Raw genomic sequence first — 21,755 nt, forward strand, 5'->3', positions numbered from 1 at the left:
CACAGCAAAAGTGGAGGGCAGCAGCAACAACACAGTGAGGGACAGATTCCAGATATATTTCCTTACACTGCCATCATGCATTTTTGCTTAGTGAGCTGTCAAGTGATGATTTTATACTACACATTGTGTTATTATACCTTGTCAGAGAGTGAATGTTATTGTATTTGGTGATGTGTGGCTCTTTCAGTAGCCAAAGTGATGGTCTAAAAGGGAGATTCGATGAGGTAAACTTTAAGCTCTTATTAATGTAATTATTAATTAATATTGTAGTGAGTTTACTGCAATGAATGGTAGTTGAGGAGTGCAGGATATGTCTGTCTTGCCCACCCAGCGTCCATAACCTGCATTTGTCAACTTGTGTTTTGGTTAAAAAAAAGCAGGCTGTTACGTGTAGGGGAGGTGTGAGGGGGAAGTAGACCCAGGCACAGACATTGGATCGATGCACAAGACGGCTTGACCGTGACGGCTGGAGGCTTGACGACTTCACTGTGACTGGAAAACTGACAACTGGAGACTGGTGAAACACAAACTTGCCAGGACAGCATGCACAACAGGAAGTACGATACACAAACCAAAACGCACGTCAATGGACCAACAACCTAACAGGGGAAAACACATGGGTTAAATACAAGAGGGGAAACAAGACACAGGTGGTGCAATCACCCAGGTGAGACTCATAAGGTAATCACAGGAGGGAGGTCAGGAAGACAGGACATGACTACAAAATACAACAGGAAGTACGAGACAGGGACCGTGACACAGGCTCCTCATTTATCCAGACGTGGTCCTCTTCACCCTCTCTTTCAAAGGTGCTACGATCAGTAAAAGCAGTCATTCTTTGAGTTGGCAACATTGTTTTTGCTAAAACTTTGAGGTTGCCTGATTCTAAAATAACAATGTGCTTCATGGAAGAGCATGTTCATATTTTCATTTTAAATTTCTAAGATTATTTTGTCTGAGGGGAAGCTATACAGTATGCCAAATCAGATTTACCTTATACTCATATCACCAGATAAATGCATGATGATTCTGTTGAGTCCATCCAATATGAATTCAAGTTCTGAAGCAAAACAAAGAATCATACTCAACGCCTTCAAAATACCATAAGGTCAGCTGTCCATCACATGGGCTCTCTTCATAAAATTGGCATTGAAAAAAAAGAGCTTTACTCATTCTAAAACTGGGGTCATTTTCTCAGAAATAGATAAATGGAAAATTTAATTTATAGGTAGTGAAATAAAAGCGTTGACATTGCTATGAATCAGAAAATTGATTGCTGTGATTGAATACCTGGTGTGTGTACATCATCTGAGATTAAAAAAAATAGGTTTGACATGGAATACAATGAGTCACATGAAACTAAACTACTTTTCAAAGACATCATGCTTTAGGAAATATTTCTAGATGTATCTATCCTTTTGTTGTTATAATTGTTGCTGCAGTGGGCTGGAGGAGTATCAGCAGTTGGAGGAACAGTATTACATTTGTTCATGTATGCCAGTACACCTACATACAAATACAAAAGCACAAATGATATCCTGTATCTTGTAGTCTCTATAATAGCCTCATAGCCAGCATCATTTCCACAATGCATGGTTAAGCATGATAACCATGGCGACTCCAGTATGGTCTGTGGGAGAAGCCATCAGCTTCATTATACAAATCCTTTGACAATATTCAAATTTACTGGGCTTTTTTGAATAAATATAACCACTGTCAATTCAGTTCAGTGAAAAAACTAAAATAGATTTGCCCACAAGGAAGAGGAAATAGGAATAAAAGAAAAAAGGAAAAAAAATTGCAGTTGCTGGAGTGAAGATGAATCATGAAGTTTCACTGAGTGATTTTTTTTGTGACCCAGCAGCAGTCCAAACTGTCATTGCCACACCAGAACCTAAGAGCCCATTTTTATTGCAACAGCCATTCAGATCACCACACGGTTACATCCATTACCCAGATATGTTTATCTCCACTCACTGCCCAGAATAACTTGTCACTCAGCAGCCATAGTTTGCCCATTTCCTCCAATAGCGTGACTCTGCTAGACCAGGGGGCAGGAACTCATTTAAAACAGGATCAAGCGAAGAAAACAAAATGTGACAGTGAGTTGGGTTTAACAAAGGACCGGAATTACAGTGACACGTACAAAGAATTGGGGAGAGAAAAGGAGGGAGAGAAATTAAGGGAAGTGAAAAATGGGTTTAAGACAAAGAGAGAGGAGGGAACCTGGAATGATATAAGATAAAGAAAGGAAGAAAGTAAAAACATAAAAGAATCAAAGAGGCAGAAAGAATTAAAAACAATCAAATGTATTTCTACTTCACCTTTGAAGTCCATTTATAAATACAAAGGGTGTTGTTGTGATGATGATATGATGTGATAAATAAGCACATCTTACTGCATTTGTCCTGGCAAACTGAGTGAAGAAAATTTATGACTGATAAAAACTGGCCCAAAGCTTTTGGTTTTAGCAGCCTAACAGATAGAACTTTGATCTCTGGCTCAAATTGAGCATTTCCTGGCATAAGACCAAACGCAGACATTGAGAGGCCCACAATGGATCTTAGATAAAAAAGATTTGGTATGGGGGCCAATCCCAGTACATTTAAATGGATTGTAGTTTGAACAGGATAAGCAAAATACTCGGGTTCAAAACAAACCCAAAAAATAGCCTGTGTGCATATATTGACTGACCCAATGCTGAGTTGTACCAAGCCGGGCCATTTTGTTACATATGATAACCCAACATGCTGGATAGAAATATCTACACATCAGAGTTATAACGTCCAAAAAAGTTGGTAAAGAGAGCAACCCAAATTTTGGGTCAAAACAAAACAAAACAGATCAATGGATGTTTTTTATTAAGTATTTAAAGTATAAGGTCTCTAATATAGGCACAGGCGCTACTTTAAACTGCCACAGACCACGCATGCACATACACTGTCCTTTCATTTGAACGCCCATTAACTTCAAGACACAGACTTAAAGTAGTTAAAGCTTGCAAAAACATAGATACATCTGAAAATTTGGGAAAAAAAATTAGCCTCTAACTCAAACAGTCATGGACTACTGAGGTCTAAAACACACACACTCACACACACACACCATATATATTGCTGCAAAGTCTCACACAGTAAAAGCAGACTTGTTTTATCACAAGTACAATCATCTTCATCATTAAACTTCCATGCTTCCCAACAGTGCAAATCAGTGGGCATATTGTAAATGTATTTGCTGAACAGGTGTCCCATCAAATCGTTTGCTTTAGCCATCACAATAAAGTATTCACAAAGTTGTTGTCTGAGTGACAGAAGGTGTGCCACAATGATATCCTTGACTCCTGCAGCCAGGTTCAGTTTGTGCTCAGCCACCAAATCCTCTGATCCAATCCAACAAATCCAAATTTGCGATAAATGACTCTTAATGTAGCTGCTTAATGTACTTGCATAGTTTATTGCTTACATTAGTAGGAGCAGGTACAATCAGTCCATTTATGCTGCTTGAATGAGCACTTACACTCATTCTCAGCTCACTGTCATCAACTTTCACTTTATCCTCCTGCTAGCTCTGTTTGTAGCTACATTTGTAGAGTACTCAAAACTTTCATTTTACCTACATTCATAATCTCACTACAGCAGTTGTTCAGCTAGTTTTACCTGGTTTAGCCATGGATGAAGCATAACACGAACATTACAATGTAGCTTTCTGACCAAATATAGAACAAAGAAGGTAAAACTTATTGTGAATTACAATTCCTTTTACATTTTTGGATTTAAAATTTACTATTTTGATTGTATTCTTTGTTTTTAAATGTTTTTGACTTGTTTCATTTTCACACAAAATATTTCTGGGATTGCTCTGCACATCATTTGAGAAGGATTGTTGCCCAAACATACCAAAAAGAAGCAACTTAGGTTAGTGGGAAACTCTAAATTGCCATGAGGTGTGAATGTGAGTGGAAATGGTTATTTATCTCTATATGTCAGCCATTCTGCCCCTGGGACAAAGGGGAGAAGGGTCAGATTGAAGTGCCTAGGTGTTCCCTGAACAGTAAAGTCTTCAAATGTCTCTTAAAAGTAGAAAAGGACTCTGTGGATTGTATGGAGCTGGGTAGTTCATTCCACCGTTTGGGGAAAACAGAGAAGAGTCTAGGTAGAGATTTAGAGCCATGTTGGGCTGGGAGCACCAGCTGTCTCTCTGTAGGAATTAAATCAACAGATACTGTGGAGTAGGAGTATTAGTCTCAGAAAGCATTTTGTCAATCACGTGAGCTTCTGTGACCATCTCCTGACCTCAAGGAACAAATGGACAACAGTAGCAGACAGGATGAATTGGGGGAGGTGAGGAGCAGCTGATGAACAGGTGATACAGTCGTTGCTGTGATGGGAAAACCATCTGCCCTTTGTTGTTGAATGGTATAAAGGTTGAGACATTGTAAAGATCGAGAGAGAACACTCAGCAGTATTCTCTCCATGCTGCATGCATTAAAGAGACTTGATTCATCACACCGAGTCTGTAATTCTTCAGAGAATTAGCAACTCTCAACGATCTACTAAGAGAATTTCCCTTACACATTACAAGCAGAGTGTAGCAGGTTAGAGGGCGTGTAGACCTGGATGAGGGATTCCAGGTAGGCAGGAGCCATTCTTGTCACTGTTTTGTAAGCTAGAAGAAGAGCTTTGAATTTGATTCAAGCTGCCACTTGAAGCCAGTGAAGAGACAGCAAGGTGACGTGTCGTTTTTGGTGAGTTAAACACCAGACATACTGCTGCATTCTGGATCATCTGCAGAGGTTTAAATGTACACGCAAGGAGGCCTGTTAGAGGCCCAAATTAACTTTGTAGCACCTAAAAGAAAACATGAGTGAGTACACAGGATGTGCATGCATCTAACGTGTCTGGTAGTGCCATCGCAGTGCAGGAAAGGTTCCACGTGTCCGAAAGTAGTGACAGCTGTGATGCGGTGGTTGCATCAGGGAGGGATTAGACCAAGGAGGCCAATAGGGTGGTCAGGATTTGGCGTGAGGTGGCCACAGCACCCCCTGCCACCCAATATCTCCTCCACTGGTCATGCCTAAAGCCAGATTGATAGGAGTCAATCAGGATGTTCTTCTGCAGATGCTCAGACACTTGGTGGAAGACTGCGTGCTCAAGAATTCTGGACAGGAATGGCAGAAGTGAGACCACCAGTCTCCAAGGAGCAATTGACAATGTGTGTGACTGCAGGTTTGATTGTGGGCAAGATGGTCCGCAGGATGTTGGTAGGTAATGGATTGAGATGACAGGTTGTAGGCTTTGAGTTCAGCAGAATTCTGGAGTAAGTCATCCTCACTCAGAGGAGCAAAAGAGCAGAGTGAGTTGGCAGTAGCAGGTTGGAGCAGACTGAGCTGGTCTGCAGTTCGTCCAGTGGAGGGCTGAGCAGCTGGAGGTGAGAGTCAGGGTTTAAAGGCCATAAACAGTTTTCTTGTGTCAGAAACAGCAGAGATCTTGTTCTTACAAAATGCTTGCTTTGCAGATTGTAGGCACGAAGTGAAGGATGCAAGTTTTTGTTGATGGAAAGACAGGTCAGTAGGGGACTTGGAATTTACGACACTTTCTTTCTGCTGCCCTGAGTTCTGCTCTTTGTTCTCTCAGAACTTAAGAGAGCCATGGACTGGCTGGATTTTTCTTGGCTGGTTTAGACACCATGGGGCAGAATTTGACCAGAGAGGAACAGAGTGTTTCTGTTGCCTCATTAATAGACAGTGAAGAGAAATGAGTGTGGTCAGGCGTAATAGCACACACCTCGTCTGACATTTGTGTTGCTCTGAGGGACTTCAGGTTTCTGCAGAAGGGAACCATCTGCGAAGATGCCGGCCTTTGCAGAAACATGGCAGAGAATTGTACCAAGAAATGGTCTGAAAGGTGTAGTGGGGTAACTGTCATACCTGATTTGAGCAGTTTTGACTCAGCACCAAGTCGAGAACTTTGCCAGCTTAGTGAATCGGAGGAGGAGGATCCAGTTTGAGGTCAAAACTCTGTCTTGTCAATGTGAATTTTTCGTCAGTTTATTTACATAAAAAGAAGTATAATCTTTTATCAAATTAATTTAGGTCAATAAGTATTAGAGAATGCTGTTAGGCAGAAATGTTTTATCTGCATGTTTCAACTATTCAACTTTTTTCCAACATATTCAACTGTTTGTTCATGAATTGATGCCCTAAGTCAGGGGTCGGCAACCCATAACACTCAAAGAGCCATTTCGACCCGGTTTCAACGGAAAAGACAACACTGGGAGCCGCAAACACTTTTTATATTTAAAATAATACAATATATATACACACACACACAATTTCTGTAATTTCCGGACTATAAGGCGCACCTGACTGGAAGCCGCACCAGCGAAATTTAGGTAAAAAAAACAAATGTGTACATATATACAAGCCGCACTGGACTATAAGCCGCAAGTGTTTTAATGTTTAATTACCATATGTAAGGGTTCGTGCACAGAGGGAATTGTCAGGAAAGAGATGGCTGTTTGGGGAAGCTTCCGATTTGTTAACATTTCCCACAAACCAGTTCATATATGCATAACTTATAATAATAGTACGGAACATGTACCGTGCTGTGTAAACTGTATGGTATAACATGACACAATGTGTTTCAGACACACAAACTTTCACAGCATTCGAAACGTATTTACTGAGTAGAAATAAACATAAACAAAGCTTACAGCGCTCGACGAGGTTATGCCTAATTAATAGGGCTGAAACTAATGACTATTTTAATAGTCGACTAGTCACCGACTATTGAAACGATTAGTCGCCTAATCGGATAATTATTAATTTTTTCTTAAAGTTAGCATGAAGTTGATTTAATTATGTGGCAAATATTAATAAACACAAGAAAGATGGGTACAATGAAAAATACATCTTTTATTGAACATACTGCGGATTCGTACAAAAATTAAATAAAAATGTCCTATCTAAAACCAATTAGGCCCAGTGCTCCGTCAGTAGAGACATAAATCCATAAATAAATAAACCTCTGTCCATTTTTTTAGGGACAGGAAAATAAATAAATCAAAATCAAGTAAACATTTTTTTTATAGTGAAAATACGCTTATAAAATGTACAATGTATGTCATAAAAACCGTACTGGCTTGAATGTTACTTGAATCTCACCGAGGCGAGTCAGACTCCGTTTCGTTCAACTGCCCGACATGCTTTCTCTTTAAATGTTCCTGCATCACCAAGGTGCTGCCATGACACGCAAGGGCTGCTTTGCAAACTTTCCAAGTAGTCTTTTTATTCGCCGTATCCAGGCCATAATATTCCCAAACTTTGGAAGTTTTGGTACGCGTACCTGATGTTGACGCCGCCGTTTCTGTATGTTACCACTCAGAGACAGAGACGCTATTGCACATGCACGACTCTCGGCAGAGATTATAAACAAGTAAGATGCCTCACTCTGTTGGAAAAACACATCTGGCGACAATAGTCAACGATGGAATTTATTGTCGACTATTTCTATTATCGATTTTTGACAACAACATCAACTAATCGTTGCAGCCCTACTAATTGTGTTTTTTAAAAGTGCCTGTAACACAGCAGTAGGCCTATAGGTGCAGTAACGTCTGTTTAAAATATAACCAGCCTACCAGAAACCACCAGCTGCACCGTTGTATAAATCGCAGCGTTCAAAGCAGGGGGAAAAAGTAGCGGCTTATAGTTCAGAATTATATATAATTTTATTTTGAGATCACAATAATCTTACAATTTACAACTACAATTAAACAAATGAACAAACTCAAAGAAAATACTTTGTTCAGATATTGCGCAGTTTTGGTGTCGCTGGGCTTTCCGTGCATGCTGGCTGCCTGCTGACACGTCGAGTACTGTCAAACATCTCAGAAGAAGGCGAATGCTGATCACCGAAATTGCACAAAGTCTGAAGAAAAGTTAAAAACTTTGACTTAATAAGAAGACATGATACACGTCATCATACAAGAGTGCCGCACATAAATTGTGAAAATGGCAGAGCTGTAAGTTCAACACACTGCAACATATTGTTAGTTTGTAGATTGGGTAGATTACTAGATTTTCACGTATAATGACAATAATAAAGGAATGGTTCTAGACATACAATGGCAAATACTTTCTGATCTAAGGATTATGCATTACACACAAAGTTGTAACAGTGGAATCAATGTTCATTGGTCTTAAAAAGCTCAAAGCAAAAATATTCTGGATTAAAGTTATTCTAATTGCATATATACGTATGTACATACATATATATACTGTATGAATCTAGAGACTGTAATTTCTGAAGAATTTGCAGTGTGAATACTGAGCGCTGAAATGCTTGAGGAGTGGCTCCCTCAGATCAAAAGCCTCAATCGGCTCTGGTGATGCAATTACAGCCTTGCACTGCCCTAGCTCTTGGGCTTTTAGAAGGGTCCCTGTAGGTGTTGCTGCGGAGTTGGTCAACTTCCTCGTTTGTACAGGCCAGCTGTCCACTGCAATTCTCTCTGAGTTCCTTCAGGAAGCAAAAGGGATTGTTGATAAAAGCAGCCCACTTTCTAGCCCTCTACTTCCTGCATCTCCTGTCATGTTCAGCTCTGCTCGGTATTAGGACTCTCTTCCTAAGCATCAGACGGAGCCCTGCCAGTGCTGCCCTCTCTTCTTCACTGGCTTCCCTGTGTTGTTTCTTCAGAGCATTCACAAAGTAGTCTTAAAATGTTTTCAAATTACAGATTAAGGTAGAAATGACAGAACTAAATCCATAATATCTGAAATAGTTTCAGTCGCTGAAACTAGTGGTTGGCAACCAGCAGCCCACGTGCCAAAACTGGACCGCCAGGGATTACATCTGGCCCACTACATTATTTTGATAACAGGTTAAGCAGTAGGAAATGGATGGATGGATGGATGGATGGACTGTTTCATTTGCCTTATCTCTTTGCTTATCATCAAAAACACAAATATTTCAAGCAGAATTAAAAACTTTTATTCTTGAATGTGCTGAATGAAATTCAAAATAAATTGTAGCTTGGAATGTTCCAGATGACTGTCTAGTTTGAAATCCATCCGACAGCTTGTCTGTGCAGTGGGTAGTTGACCTCACAGAAAGCAGGACCTGTTTCATCAAGGGAATGACTCCATCCATCGACTTATCAGTAGGTAGTTCATCCAAATTTTTCACCATTATCTGTTTAAAAACCTGTGTCAGTCATTGGCCTGTTGAGACCCACTCGTAACTTTATGTGAAGATGTGACTCCTTTTAGTTAGACATTGCTGTCATTGCTCACTGCCAGTGTTTGAATTTTGTGCAATTGTTGCCTCTGTGCTTTGCTGAGAAACACATACACTATGTATTGTTGTGAGTTTTCTCTCTTCTGCTGTTAATTTCTGACTAAAAAACACAGTAAAGTATCACTGACTCCTCAGGCTGCTTTTAAAGTCAAAAATTTTAACATGTCAGTGTAGAGATCAATGGATCTGTTGATGGTCACCATGCCCAGCAAAAATAAATTGTGTTTAATCTCTGCATGATTGAGCCCCAAGAAGCCAGGTAAAATGGTTAAAGTTGTCTTTTCATTCTTTTTTACCCCAATGCTTTCAACTTTCCTCTTCACTTTTTAACAGTAGCATTTTCTCTTGTTGGCCACCAGCAAGCTTACAACAAGACACGCTTTAACAATATCCCATCAATCAATTTAATATTTTAGCCTTTATTTATGCCTATTTTAATAATCTGATGTCTTGGTCCACCAGCTAATGTCAGGATTCGTTGTATTATTCCCCATTTGTTTCCGCTGTTCTCTCTCTCCCCTCTTGTGTGTTTGTCTCCCCCATCAGTTTGTTCTGTGTTAGTACATCTGGAGTTGGGGCAGAGCTGGAGATCATTCAGACCTTCATGTGTTGCTCATCCAACACCCATATCTGATCAGGTAAGTCACCATTTTACCCTGCCCTATTTAAGACCAGTTCATTTCTCAGTTCATCTTTAGATTGTCTGTTACCCTCGTGTGGTATTTAGCCTGGCTCCTAGAATTAAGATTGTCTCTCACTCAAAGTATTTTTGTATCCACCTTCTCTGTGCAGAGGTCTCGGATTCCATTGTCAGATTCAATGCCTGATAGATAGATCATAACAAGAACTGTTAAGCCGACATATAAATTTGAACATCAAACTTCTCAAAAGAGCATGAAAAGTGATAACTTGTACGTTACAGAAAAGCTCACTTGCACTATACGTTCTTGGTTTCCCAAGTAAGATACGCAGGCAATCATTATACGCAACCTGAAGTTTGCAGATGCTGGCTTTTCTAAAGTTTATCCACAAGGGCGCAGTATAAAGAGGGGTGCACGAAGCCTTAAAAAGACCCACTTTAACCTTCTCCAAACACCAGAAAAATCTTTTGACCAACAAATATGCCTGCATATATAAAATACGACGCTGTCCGTTCATATCATCATCATCTGTCATATCATCGGTGATGATGTGTTCCAGAAGCAGGAAGCACTTGTCCTGACAGGTAAAAAGCTGGAAAAACGAGGTCCTTATCCCCTTTTACTCTGCAAATCATAACAGAACTCTTCTAACTCTATAATTCATGTCAAAACTTACACCATAGGTAGAACATATGTTGAGCAACTCTTGAAACCCAGCACTACTAAATGAAACAATTGCTAGATCATCTGCATACATAAGATGATTAATAAGTACGCTTCAAACCATGCAACCTGTTTTACAGTTTCTTAACTGGTCTGAAAGATCATTCATATAAATATTAAAGAGGCACGGTGATAAAAGCCCCCCCTGTTGAACACCATTACTTGTCCTTAAAGGAGCAGAGACAGAATTTCCCCATTTAATTTGCATGCTCTGGTTAGAATACCAGTAAGACAATATCCTTATAAAAGTCTCAGGCCCTCCCCTCTGATGTAATTAAAAAAAAAAACTTAGAATGATTTATCCGGTCAAATGCCTTAGATGCATCTATGAAACCAATTAATACAGAAGAGTTCTGTCTTCTATATTTCTCCACCATCTCCTTCAGTGCATGGATACAAAAATCAGTACTATGTTTAGCCTTAAAGCCAAACTAGTTATCAGAGGTGCAAAGTTATACAGATAATCTGTCTAGTAAAATTCTCTCCAAGACTTTTGACAACACACTGGCCAGAGCAATTGGCCTATAATTATCAATACTCCCCACCCTGCCCACTTTGTCCTTTATGACAGGCACCAAAGTAAGTCAAGTCAATTCAAGTCAATTTTATTTGTGTAACGCCAAATCACAACAAAAGTTATCCCATGACACTTTACAAGTGGAGCAGGTCCAGTACCACATTCCTTCAATGAATTTACACCCTACAATTCTCCATGAGCAAGCACATCCTGCAACAGTGGCAACAAAAACCTTTCTTTTAACAGGCAGGAATGTCGAGCAGACCCAGGCTCAATGGGGACAGCCTTCTGCTTTGACCGGTTGGGGGGAAAGAGAGCAGTAGAGCAGGGCAGAGACAAAGACAAATAATGGAGGAAGACAGATATGCAGAAGGAAAGACTGGGACAGAGATAAAGAGAGAGAAAGGGAAGAGACTGATGGACAGACGGGGATGTGAGCAGGTGGTGCTACGGGTGGTAGCTTGAGCCTCTTCAGGTCTGCAGCCTCCTCCAGCAGCAACCGGGATTTGGGATGAGGGGAGCCGGAAAGCTCCGGAGAAGAATACAAGTTAGTAATACATATGAGTGTGATTTATATATGACACATATAGGAGGACAGAGAGGAGTAGAGAGAAGCCCAGTGCACCATGGGAGATCCCCCCAGCAGCCTAAGCCTATAGCAGCATATCTAAGGGCCAGCCTAAGCAGCCCTAACTATAAGCCTGATCAAAAAGGAAGGTCTTTAGTCTGCTCTTAAAGGTGGAGAGGGTGTCTGCATCCCGGACTGAAACTGGGAGACAGTTCCACAGGAGGGGAGCCTGATAGCTGAAGGCTCTGGCATGAATCTGGCCCATTCTACTTTTAGAAACTCTAGGAACCACCACTAACCCTGCATCCTGGGAGTGAAGGGTTCTAGCTGGATAATAGGGGACTATGTGCTCTGTCAGGTATGAAGGAGCCTGACTGTTGAGGACTTTGTATGTTAGGAGAATTTTGAATTCTATTCTAAATTTGACAGGGAGCCAATGCAGAGAAGCCAGTACAGGAGAGACATGGTCTCCTCTACTAGTTCTCGTCAACACGAGGGCAGCAACATTTTGGACCAGATGGAGAATCTTTAGGGACCTACTGGTGCAGCCTGATAGGAGGGAATTGCAGTAATCCAGCCTGGAAGTGACAAAGGCATGGACTGGTTTTTCTGCATCTTTTTGACACAGGATGTGTCTGATCTTAGCAATGTTTCGTAAATGAAAGAAAGCAGTCCTAGATATTTGCTTAATGTGGGAGTTAAAGGACAGATCCTGATCGAAGAGAACTCCTAGATTCCTTATGGTAGTGCTGGGGGCCAAGGTAATGCCTTCCAGGGTACCTATCATTAGATAGGGTGTCTCTCAGACGTTTTGGGCCCAGGACAATGACTTCAATTTTGTCAGAGTTTCATAAAAGGAAATGATGGGTCATCCAAGTTTTTATCTCCTTTAGACAAGCCTCCAGTTTAGTCAGCTGATTTATTTCATGAGGATGCATTGATAAGTACAGCTGTGTGTCGTCAGCATTGCAGTGAAAATTGAGTGAGTGAGTAATGTGACTGAGAGGAAACAGATAAAGGGTGAAGAGGATTGGTCCAAGCACAGCCTTGTGGAACACCACAAGTGACTGCAGTGGTTTCCAAGGGTTTATCATTAGTTAGTACCAACTGAGATCGACCTAGTCAATATGACCTGAACCAGTTTAGTGCAGTTCCTTTAATGCCAATGACATGCTCTTGTCTCTGTAGAAGGATATGGTGGTCAATGGTATCAAAAGCTGCACTAAGATCTAATAGGACCAGCACAGAGACCAGTCCCTCATCTGACGCTAGTAGGAGGTCATTGGTAACTTTGACGAGTGCTGTTTCTGTGCTATGATGAATCCTGAAACCTGACTGGAAATCCTCTAATAAGCTGTTGCTGTGGAGAAAGTCACAGAACTGTTTAGCAACTGCTTTCTCCAGAATTTTGGAGAGAAATGGAAGATTTGATATCGGTCTGTAGTTGGCCAAAACTTCTGGATCCAGGGTTGCTTTTTTGAGGAGGGGTCTAATTACTGCCACTTAAAAAGGACTGTGGGATGTAACCAGATAACAGCCACACATTGATCATATCTAAGAGGGAGGTGCTAATAAGGGATAGAGAGTCCTTAAGCAGCTTGGTTGGGATGGGGTCTAGAACAGTGTTTCCCAACCAGGGATACGCGTACCCCTAGGGGTACGTGAGCACATTGCAGGGGGTACGTGGAAAAATTAAGAATTTATTTCCACGATAATAAAAATATTCTTAGTCATTTCATAAGTCCGTTAATAAAATGGTACGTGTGCGCCATGACTTGTTTCCCTGGGGAGACAATAACCTGTGGCACAGCCATACCAAAATCAAACAGCGGGAACCTGTTTACCTGCAGGTAAACATGGATAAATGGCTGAAACGTCCAGTAGCTGTGGATCCAGGGGGGGGGGGGGGGGGGGGGGAGAGAGCCCGCCGACAAACGCAAGAAAGATTCGAAACCTAAACCAAGGCAGTATAGTGAAAACTATATTTTATATGGATTCACTTCGACGTCTGCGGCCCCACCGCAGCCTCAGTGCTACTTTTGCGGTGAAGTCCTGGCAAATAACTCCATGAATAACAACAATATAATAATAATATATTAGTATTAATAATACAGTATTAATAATACAAACGTTTACTATAATATTGTTTCTTATATTTATAATTTTTACTGCCTTGAAGGTAACATAATTTTATGTTTAATTTGAGTTAAATAAGAAGATAATGCCTGAATATTAAATGTTCAATTTAAGAAGATGAAATAAAATGACTTGTGTTGAATATTCAGTTGTGTTATGTTCTACTTTTGGAGAATCATGAACACGTATGAGTGAAGGGGTACTCATGGTATGACAAAAAGGCTCAAGGGGTACACAAGACAAAAAAAGGTTGGGAACCACTGGTCAAGAAGACAAGTGGATGGTTAAGAGGAGGAAATTATTGAACTGAGCTCATGAATGCGAATGGGAGAAAAACTGTCAAAGTGTGTGTCTGGTTCTACAGCTGCCTCTAAGGCTTCTTAGGTTATAGGTGCCATGTTGTCAGCTGATGGCAGGAGGAAGTGAATTTTCTCCTGAATAAGGACAATTTTATCATTAAAGAAGTCCATGAAGTCTTTGCTGCCCAGGGAAACAGGAATGCTAGGCTCAGTAGAGCTGTGGCTCTCTGTCAGTCTGGCTACAGTACTGAAGAGGAACCTGGGGTTGTTCTTGTGTTCCTCTGTTACTGCTGAGTAGTAGGCTGCTCTAGCTACTCAAAGGGCTTTCTTATAACTTAAGGCTGTCTTGCCAGATTATATAAGAATCTTCCAGTTTGGAAGAGCACCATATTCTCTCTAACTTCTGGGTTTTTTGTTTAAGCTGTCTGGTTTCTGAATTGTACCAAGGTGCTTGTTTCCTTGGGTTTATGGATTTCTTTTTTAATGGGGCAATTGAGTCCAAAGTTGTTCCTAAGGTGCCTGTTGCACTATCGTTAAAAGGGTCAATTTGGGAGGGACTAACGTTGACAACATTTTCCTCTAACAATGGGACATGACACTGAATTTAGCGCCAATGGAATTGCTTCCTTAAATCTAGCTACAGCCTGATCAGACAAACATCTGGAAACCACCATTTTCCTGAGTGGAGTGTAGTCGATCAGTGCAAATTCAAAAGTGATTAATTGATAGCCTGATAAAATCGCGTTCTGTGGAAATACAACTAGATGTTCAGCTTCAATTCCATATGTCAGGACGAGGTCAAGGGTGTGGTTGTGACGGTGAGTTGGTTCATGAACAGACTGATGGAAACCAATTGTGTCTAAAAGACAGAGAAATGCAGCACCCAGACTGTAGTTATCAACATCCACATGAATATTGACGTCACCTACAATCATGACTATCTGATTTCACAACGAAACTGGATAGAAACTGAGAATTCAGATAAGAATTCAGAGTAAGGACCAGGAGGGCGGTACACAAAAATAAGAGTGGCTGTATTGTTTTCCAGGCTGGATGAGACAAACTAAGAATCAGGCTTTCAAATGAATTGAAACTTATTTTGGGTTTGGGATATATTATTAAACTTTTGTCAAAAATGGCAGCAACTCCACCTCCTCGGCCAGAGCCTTAGGGAATGTGAGTATTAATGTGACTGGGAGGAGTGCATTCATTTAGATTAACATACTCATCATCACGCAGCCAGGTTTCAGTGAGACAGAGCAGGTCAATAAAATTGTCAGATCTCTATTCATTAACCAGTTCAGTTTTTACAATTCTACAATTTCATTTAGCGGACGCTTTTGTCCAAAGCGACGTACAACACAAGCAAGAATTTAGACTTAATTAAGGAAAAGCCCATAGGAAGCGCAAAAGTGCTTCAGTTGTGATTTGGTCACAGGTACTGCCATCTAGTGGCAGAAGTGTCGCCCCCCCCTCCCTTTTTTTTTTTTTTGGACAAACATACAACATCACACAACACAGTTTGTGCTACATAATCACTAAGTGCTGGGTCTTGGACCCTCTGACTTATTCTACCCCACAGGACAAAGAGGAGAAGAGTCAGGTTAAGTGCCTAGGTGCTCTCTGAACAATTGAGTCTTCAATTGTCTCTTAAAAGTAGAAAGGGACTCAGCAGAACGCACAGAGTTCGGTAGTTCGTTCCACCATTTGGGAACGACAGAAGAGTCTGGCTAGAGATTTGGAGCAGCGCTGGGCTGGAAGCACCAGGCGTCTTTCGCATGCAGAGCGTAGTGGGCGAGAAGGAGTGTAGACCTGGATCAGGGATTCCAGGTAGGCTGGAGCCGTTCTTGTGATTGTTTTGTAAGCCAAGAGAAGTGCCTTGAATTTGATCCTGGCTGCCACTGGAAGCCAGTGAAGAGAAACCAGCAGCAGGGAGACATGTGCCCTTTTGGGCTGGTTGAAGATCAGACGTGCTGCTGCATTCTGGATCATCTGCAGAGGCTTGAATGAGCATGCAGGGAGGCCTGCCAGAAGAGAGTTGCAGTAGTCAATGCGTGAGATGACAAGAGCCTGAACCAGAATCTGTGTGGTCTGTTGGGTCAGGAAGGGTCTAATCTTCCTGATGTTGAAGAGGGCATAACGGCAAGACCGAGAAACTGAGGCCACATGAACTTTAAAGGTCAGCTGGTCATCAATCATGACACCCAGGTTTCTGGCTGAGTTTGTGGGCACAAGTAGGCTCGAGTCAAGTTGGACACTGACCTGAGGCTGAACAGATGGACAAGCTGGAAAGACCATGACTTCAGTCTTAGAGAGATTCAGTTGAAGGTGGCGTTCCTTCATCCATGTGGAGAGATCAGCCAGACACGCTGATATACGATCTGAGACTGTTCTGTCATCAGGTGGAAAAGAGGAAAAGCTGAGTGTCGTCAGCATAACAGTGGTAGGAGAAGCCATGGGAGCGGATCACTGCACCAAGTGAGGTGGTGTACAGAGAGAAGAGAAGGGGACCAAGCACTGACCCCTGAGGAACCCCAGTCGATAGGCCATGTGACCTAGACACCTTTCCTCGCCATGACACTGAAGGATCTGCCTGTGAGGTAGGACTTGAACCACAACAAGGCAGAACCAGATATGCCGAGTTCAGAGAGTGTGGAGAGGAGAATCTGATGGTTCACCGTGTCGAAGGCAGCAGACAGGTCCAGCAGAAGTAGGACAGAGCACTGACCAGCAGCTCGAGCTCGTCTCAGTGACTGACAGGAGTGCAGTCTCAGTGGAGTGGTCACACCTGAAGCCAGACTGAAAAGAGTCAAGTAGGTTGTTGTTCCGCAGATGTTCAGAGACCTGGTTAAATACTGAGCGCTCCAGTATTTTTGACAGGAATGGCAGAAGTGACACTGGCCTGTAGCTTTCAACCTTGGCGGGGTTGAGATTAGGCTTTTTGAGCAGTGGGGTGACATGGGCTTGTTTAAAAGTAGCAGGAAAAATGCCAGTTTCCAGGGAGGAATTGACAATGTGTGTGACTGCAGGTTTGATTGTGGGCAAAATGGTCTGCAGGATGCTGGTGGGTATTGGATCGAGAGGACAAGTTGTAGGTTTTGAGCTCAGGAGAAGTCTGGAGACCTCATCTTTGCTCAGGGGAGCAAAGGAGAAGAGTGAAGCAGCAGTGGCAGGTTGGTGCTGACTGGACTGGTCAGGCTTAGAGAACTGGTTGCTGATTGCAGCAACCTTTTCAGTAAAAAAGGAGGCAAACATGTCTGAAGTAAGCGCAGTGGAAGGCTGAGTAACTGGAGGAAAAAAGCAAGGAGTTAAACGCCATAAACAGTATTCTGGATCAGAAGTGGCACAGATCTTGTTCTGATAGAAGGCTTTCTTAGCGGACTGTAAGCATGAGGGGAAGGAAGCAAGTTTCTGTATAAGGACAAGTCAGTGGGTTCTTGGGATTTATGCCACTTTCTTTCTGCTGCCCTGAGTCCAGCTCTTTGTTCTCTCAGAACTTCAGAGAGCCATGGACTTGGTTGTTTTTCTTGGCTGGTTTGGACACCAGGGCGCAGAGTTTGTCCAGAGAGGATGCCAGAGAGGAACAGAGTGTTTCTATAGCCTCATGAACAGCATCAGAGATCTAATATTTAATAGTCCATATCTAATTTTTAGATTTTTTTGAGTTAATTTATTGGTTGTGTTAATTTTGATTAGGTTTTTCTGATTGACTCCTCTACAAGTAGAATTGGAATGAGTAAACTGATGTGGTCGGGGGACAGACACAGTCTCTATGTAGTTTTGGGTGGGTAACTGCCCTAATGGATGCATAGAGAAGCGTGTGAGATGGCAGTTCTGCTTCCTGGTCTGAACTCTGGGTTTTCAGGGTTTTGGTTCTATTGTAAACTGGGCCATATCTCTGGAAATGAGAGCAGCTCTGTCCAACGTGGGATGGATGCTGTCCATCCTAATCAGACCATGTCTCCCCCAGAAAGTTTTCCAATTTTCTATGAAGCCCACTTGGTTTGCTGGACACCACCTCGACAGTCAGCGGTTGAACGATGACATGCGGCTAAACATGTCGTCGCTGGTCCGATTAGGCAGGGGTCCAGAGAACACTATGGAGTCCGACTGTCTTCGCAAATGTACACACTGACTCAATCTTAATTTTTGTGACCTCCGACTGGCGTAGTCGGATGTCATTACCGCCAACGTGGATAATGATTTTATCGTATTTACATTTACTTTTAGCCAGCAGTTTTAAATTTGACTCGACGTCGCCCACTCTGGCCCCTGCAATGCACTTGACTATGGTTGACGGTGTTGCTAATTTCACGTTTCTGAGAATGGAACTTCCAATTACCAGAGTAGTTTCCTCGATGGGTGTGTCGCCGAGTGGGGAGAACCTATTCGCAACGTGAATTGGTGGTTTGTCACTGACAGCAGGCTTCCTTCAGACAGTCACCCAGCCACCCTGGTTTCCCGGCTGCTTGGGAGCTGCCAGGGTAACGCTAGTTGGGGCTAAGCTAAGACGGTCCGCACCAGCTAATGGCGACTGGCTCGGACTAGTGGCTAATTGTTTGGATCCATCGGTGCGATAACCTCGCTAAGCCTCGCCTCCAACGTTACAAACAAACTACATTTAACGCACTTATCCGTATCACTAAAGGAGGCTGAGGAGTAACTAAACATGTGGCACACTGAACAGGAGAGAGGCGAGTGAGAGGGGGAAGCCATTGCTAGCTGAGAGTGGAGAGTTTACAGAAATAAAGGCTGTCGCTACAAGACAGATGGTCTTTAAACTTCAGCCAAATAAAGCAAATAGATATGTGGTTTGGGCAGGTAATTAGTCAACGAATAAGGAATTAAAGGGGATGATCACACTTTAGCTAGCACAACAAGCAAAGCACTACGTTCAGCAATGCACAAACAGGAAGTGGGGTCACACGCTTACCCCAACACAGGTTGAGGAAATCAGCGCTCAGCTAGAGGAAATCAAGGAGGAAAAGCAGTAATGGACAGCACGGAGGGCTGCACGGTGGTGCAGTGGTTAGCACTGTGGCCTCACAGCAAGAAAGTTCCGGGTTTGAGTCCCGGCTCGGGCACAGGATCTTTCTGTGTGGAGTTTGCATGTTCTCCCCGTGCCTGCATGGGTTCTCTCCGGGTACTCCGGCTTCCTCCCACCATCCAAAGACATGCAATTGGGGACTAGGCTAATTGAATACTCTAAATTGACCATAGGTATGAATGTGAGTGTGAATGGTTGTTTGTCTTTTTATGTCAGACTGGCGACCTGTCCAGGGTGTACCCCGCCTCTCACCCGTTGACACTGGGATAGGCTCCAGCCCCCGTGACCCTTAATGTAGGAATAAGTGGAAGACAATGGATGGATGGATGGATGGACAGCATGGAGTCTGCTAACACATCATGACACATAAAACCTGTAAAATAAATAGCAAGGAGAACTGCTGCCCTCGGGCTTGCTAATTTGAGGTGTTCTGCAGACATTTCATCTGGGCCACATGCTTTGTTTTCTGCTAATTCTGAGATGGCTTGAAAAGCATCCTTGGCTGTGATTTAGTGTCAGAATTGACAATCTCACTCACAACATAGTGGTCACTCTTTACACAATTTAATAATGCACCGTGTGAGCGGTTTACTGTGAGTGCGCTGCCTACTGACCGGGAGGAATGGAAATTCTATAGAGCACCTTTGAGAAAATCTATCCTTCTACCTGAATGTAGACAAAGAGGCTACTCTCAAAGCTGCTGAGAGGAAACTATCAAGATGACATGCCGGCCAAGAGGGTGAGAAAGGAAAAAACGCCTAGACTTTGGTGATGAAGATACCAGTAGTGGTGACAAAGCCCCCAGTTCTGGAAATTCAAAACCAGTAATCAAACAGCAGAGATTGATACCTAGCCTAAGCCTCATTTGTATATTGGATTAGCCATGATTAGATAATAAATATGAACATCTTTACCGACAGAAACAGGCCAAAGTTGCTGCTCAAAGACAGGTGGAGGAAGAACTACTGTCAGTGTTAAATCTCTCAGCAGGAGTGGGGGGGGGGGGGGGGTCCACAAGAAATTGATCACCATGGTACTTCGACAAGAATGCAAAGGATGTTGTTCCATTGAAGCCTTTTATTGCCACAATACTGCATGCAAATGGATCGTTATAGTCATGGTTTTCCTTTAAAATCATCCAAATTACAATTACAATACACCAATAAACACAAACACAATTTAGGTACCTAATTGAGACTAATTAGTACTCTACAAAGAGAAGAATAATGCTAATTGATGAGAAAGAGTACTAAACACAAATAAAGAACAAATTCATCCAAATGTGGTCTTAAATCTTGCATTTCTATAGTTCTACAGTGAGTAAATTACATGCACTGCGTACATACACATAACATCCTATCAGTAGAAACTAGGCAAACAACTATGATTAAAGACCATTAAAGTTCAGCAACTCACATTTTCACGCACAACCATTAAATCCAGTTCCTAAGCAGGAGCAGAGGGTCCTCCCATGCGGTTCATGGCACTGCTGATGGGAACAAAGGACCTGGGAGGTGTATATATAGACTTCCACCTCAATCAGGCCTGACCAGAATCAGATGTGCAGGATGGTTCCTCCCCATGAGAGGAGGTGGAGCCTGCTGAATGGCATGACCTCTTCTACAGTCAGAGTACAGTATGTTGAGCCCCAGTCCAGCAGAATCGTCAAGCCAGGAAAACCGTGACCTTCCCAGGGACCTGTAGAGCCAAAACAAGGCCCTACATAAGGAAAACACCAAATTGCGGAACATGGTAATTAAAGGCAGGTATTGAGTATTATATCATCAAATATTACTGAATCCCAAATGGTGTTAATCCATTTAGACCTGAGGGTGATTGTAAATACACTTTCTAAATCTAAAAAGCGTTCGCCACCACATAGGTGGGTTTCATGCAATTTCAGACCATGTTTGAAGAATCAATAAACATATTTGACAACTCACCCAAACAGTTATAATCAGGAAAATTAGATTGCAATTTGTTCTGTGTGATTGTGTAAGTGACAGTCATTGGTCAGTCGATCAAATACTGACTGTTACTGTCAAGTGAGCCGTGTGTGCAAACAAGCATGATTACTGTACATCCATGGAGTTTAGTCTTGTCACTCTTTCCTTTTACAATGTGTTTATTTGAATTTCAAATATAAAAAATATATTAAAGCAGAGAGACAGCAGCCCCAGGCCTGTTGCCTGAGGGACAGAAAGCCCTTCTGGGGCACCACCTTCTGAAATGTGATCTGCAACAAATTTTATACACAAAGATGCTCTAAATCTACAAGTACAACTCTAAATGGGTTAATATATTACACAGATGTGGTTTTCAGGCACATACTGGCTTCCATGGTTGCTGTCTGTATAAGCTTGTAGCATTTTTTTTTCTCAGAAATTCCAGCTTTGTTGGGGGAAGGCAGAAAGCTTGTCTCCATCAGCACCACCACCAACAAAGATGATGACAACCATCCCACCAAAGATGTTGATAACCCTGAAGCTGAGAGTGACCGCCCTTATGAAACATCACTTTGCATACCTTGC

General features: G+C 42.2%; 1 long non-coding RNA gene across 1 annotated transcript in view; it reads right to left on the reverse strand.

Annotated features, from left to right (window-relative positions):
* Positions 1–20,839, reverse strand: part of LOC147260976 (uncharacterized) — a 36,428-nt gene extending 15,589 nt beyond the window's left edge. Inside the window, exon 1 of the long non-coding RNA XR_015116061.1 lies at positions 20,641–20,839. This is a non-coding gene — a long non-coding RNA (uncharacterized LOC147260976). The remainder of the gene's footprint in view (positions 1–20,640) is intronic.
* Positions 20,840–21,755: the final 916 nt, after the last annotated feature.

This window comes from Aulostomus chinensis, chromosome 5 (assembly GCF_037954235.1).
Source record: "Aulostomus chinensis isolate RoL2024-O1b breed Wild chromosome 5, RoL_Achi_v1.0, whole genome shotgun sequence".
Taxonomy (NCBI): domain Eukaryota; kingdom Metazoa; phylum Chordata; class Actinopteri; order Syngnathiformes; family Aulostomidae; genus Aulostomus; species Aulostomus chinensis.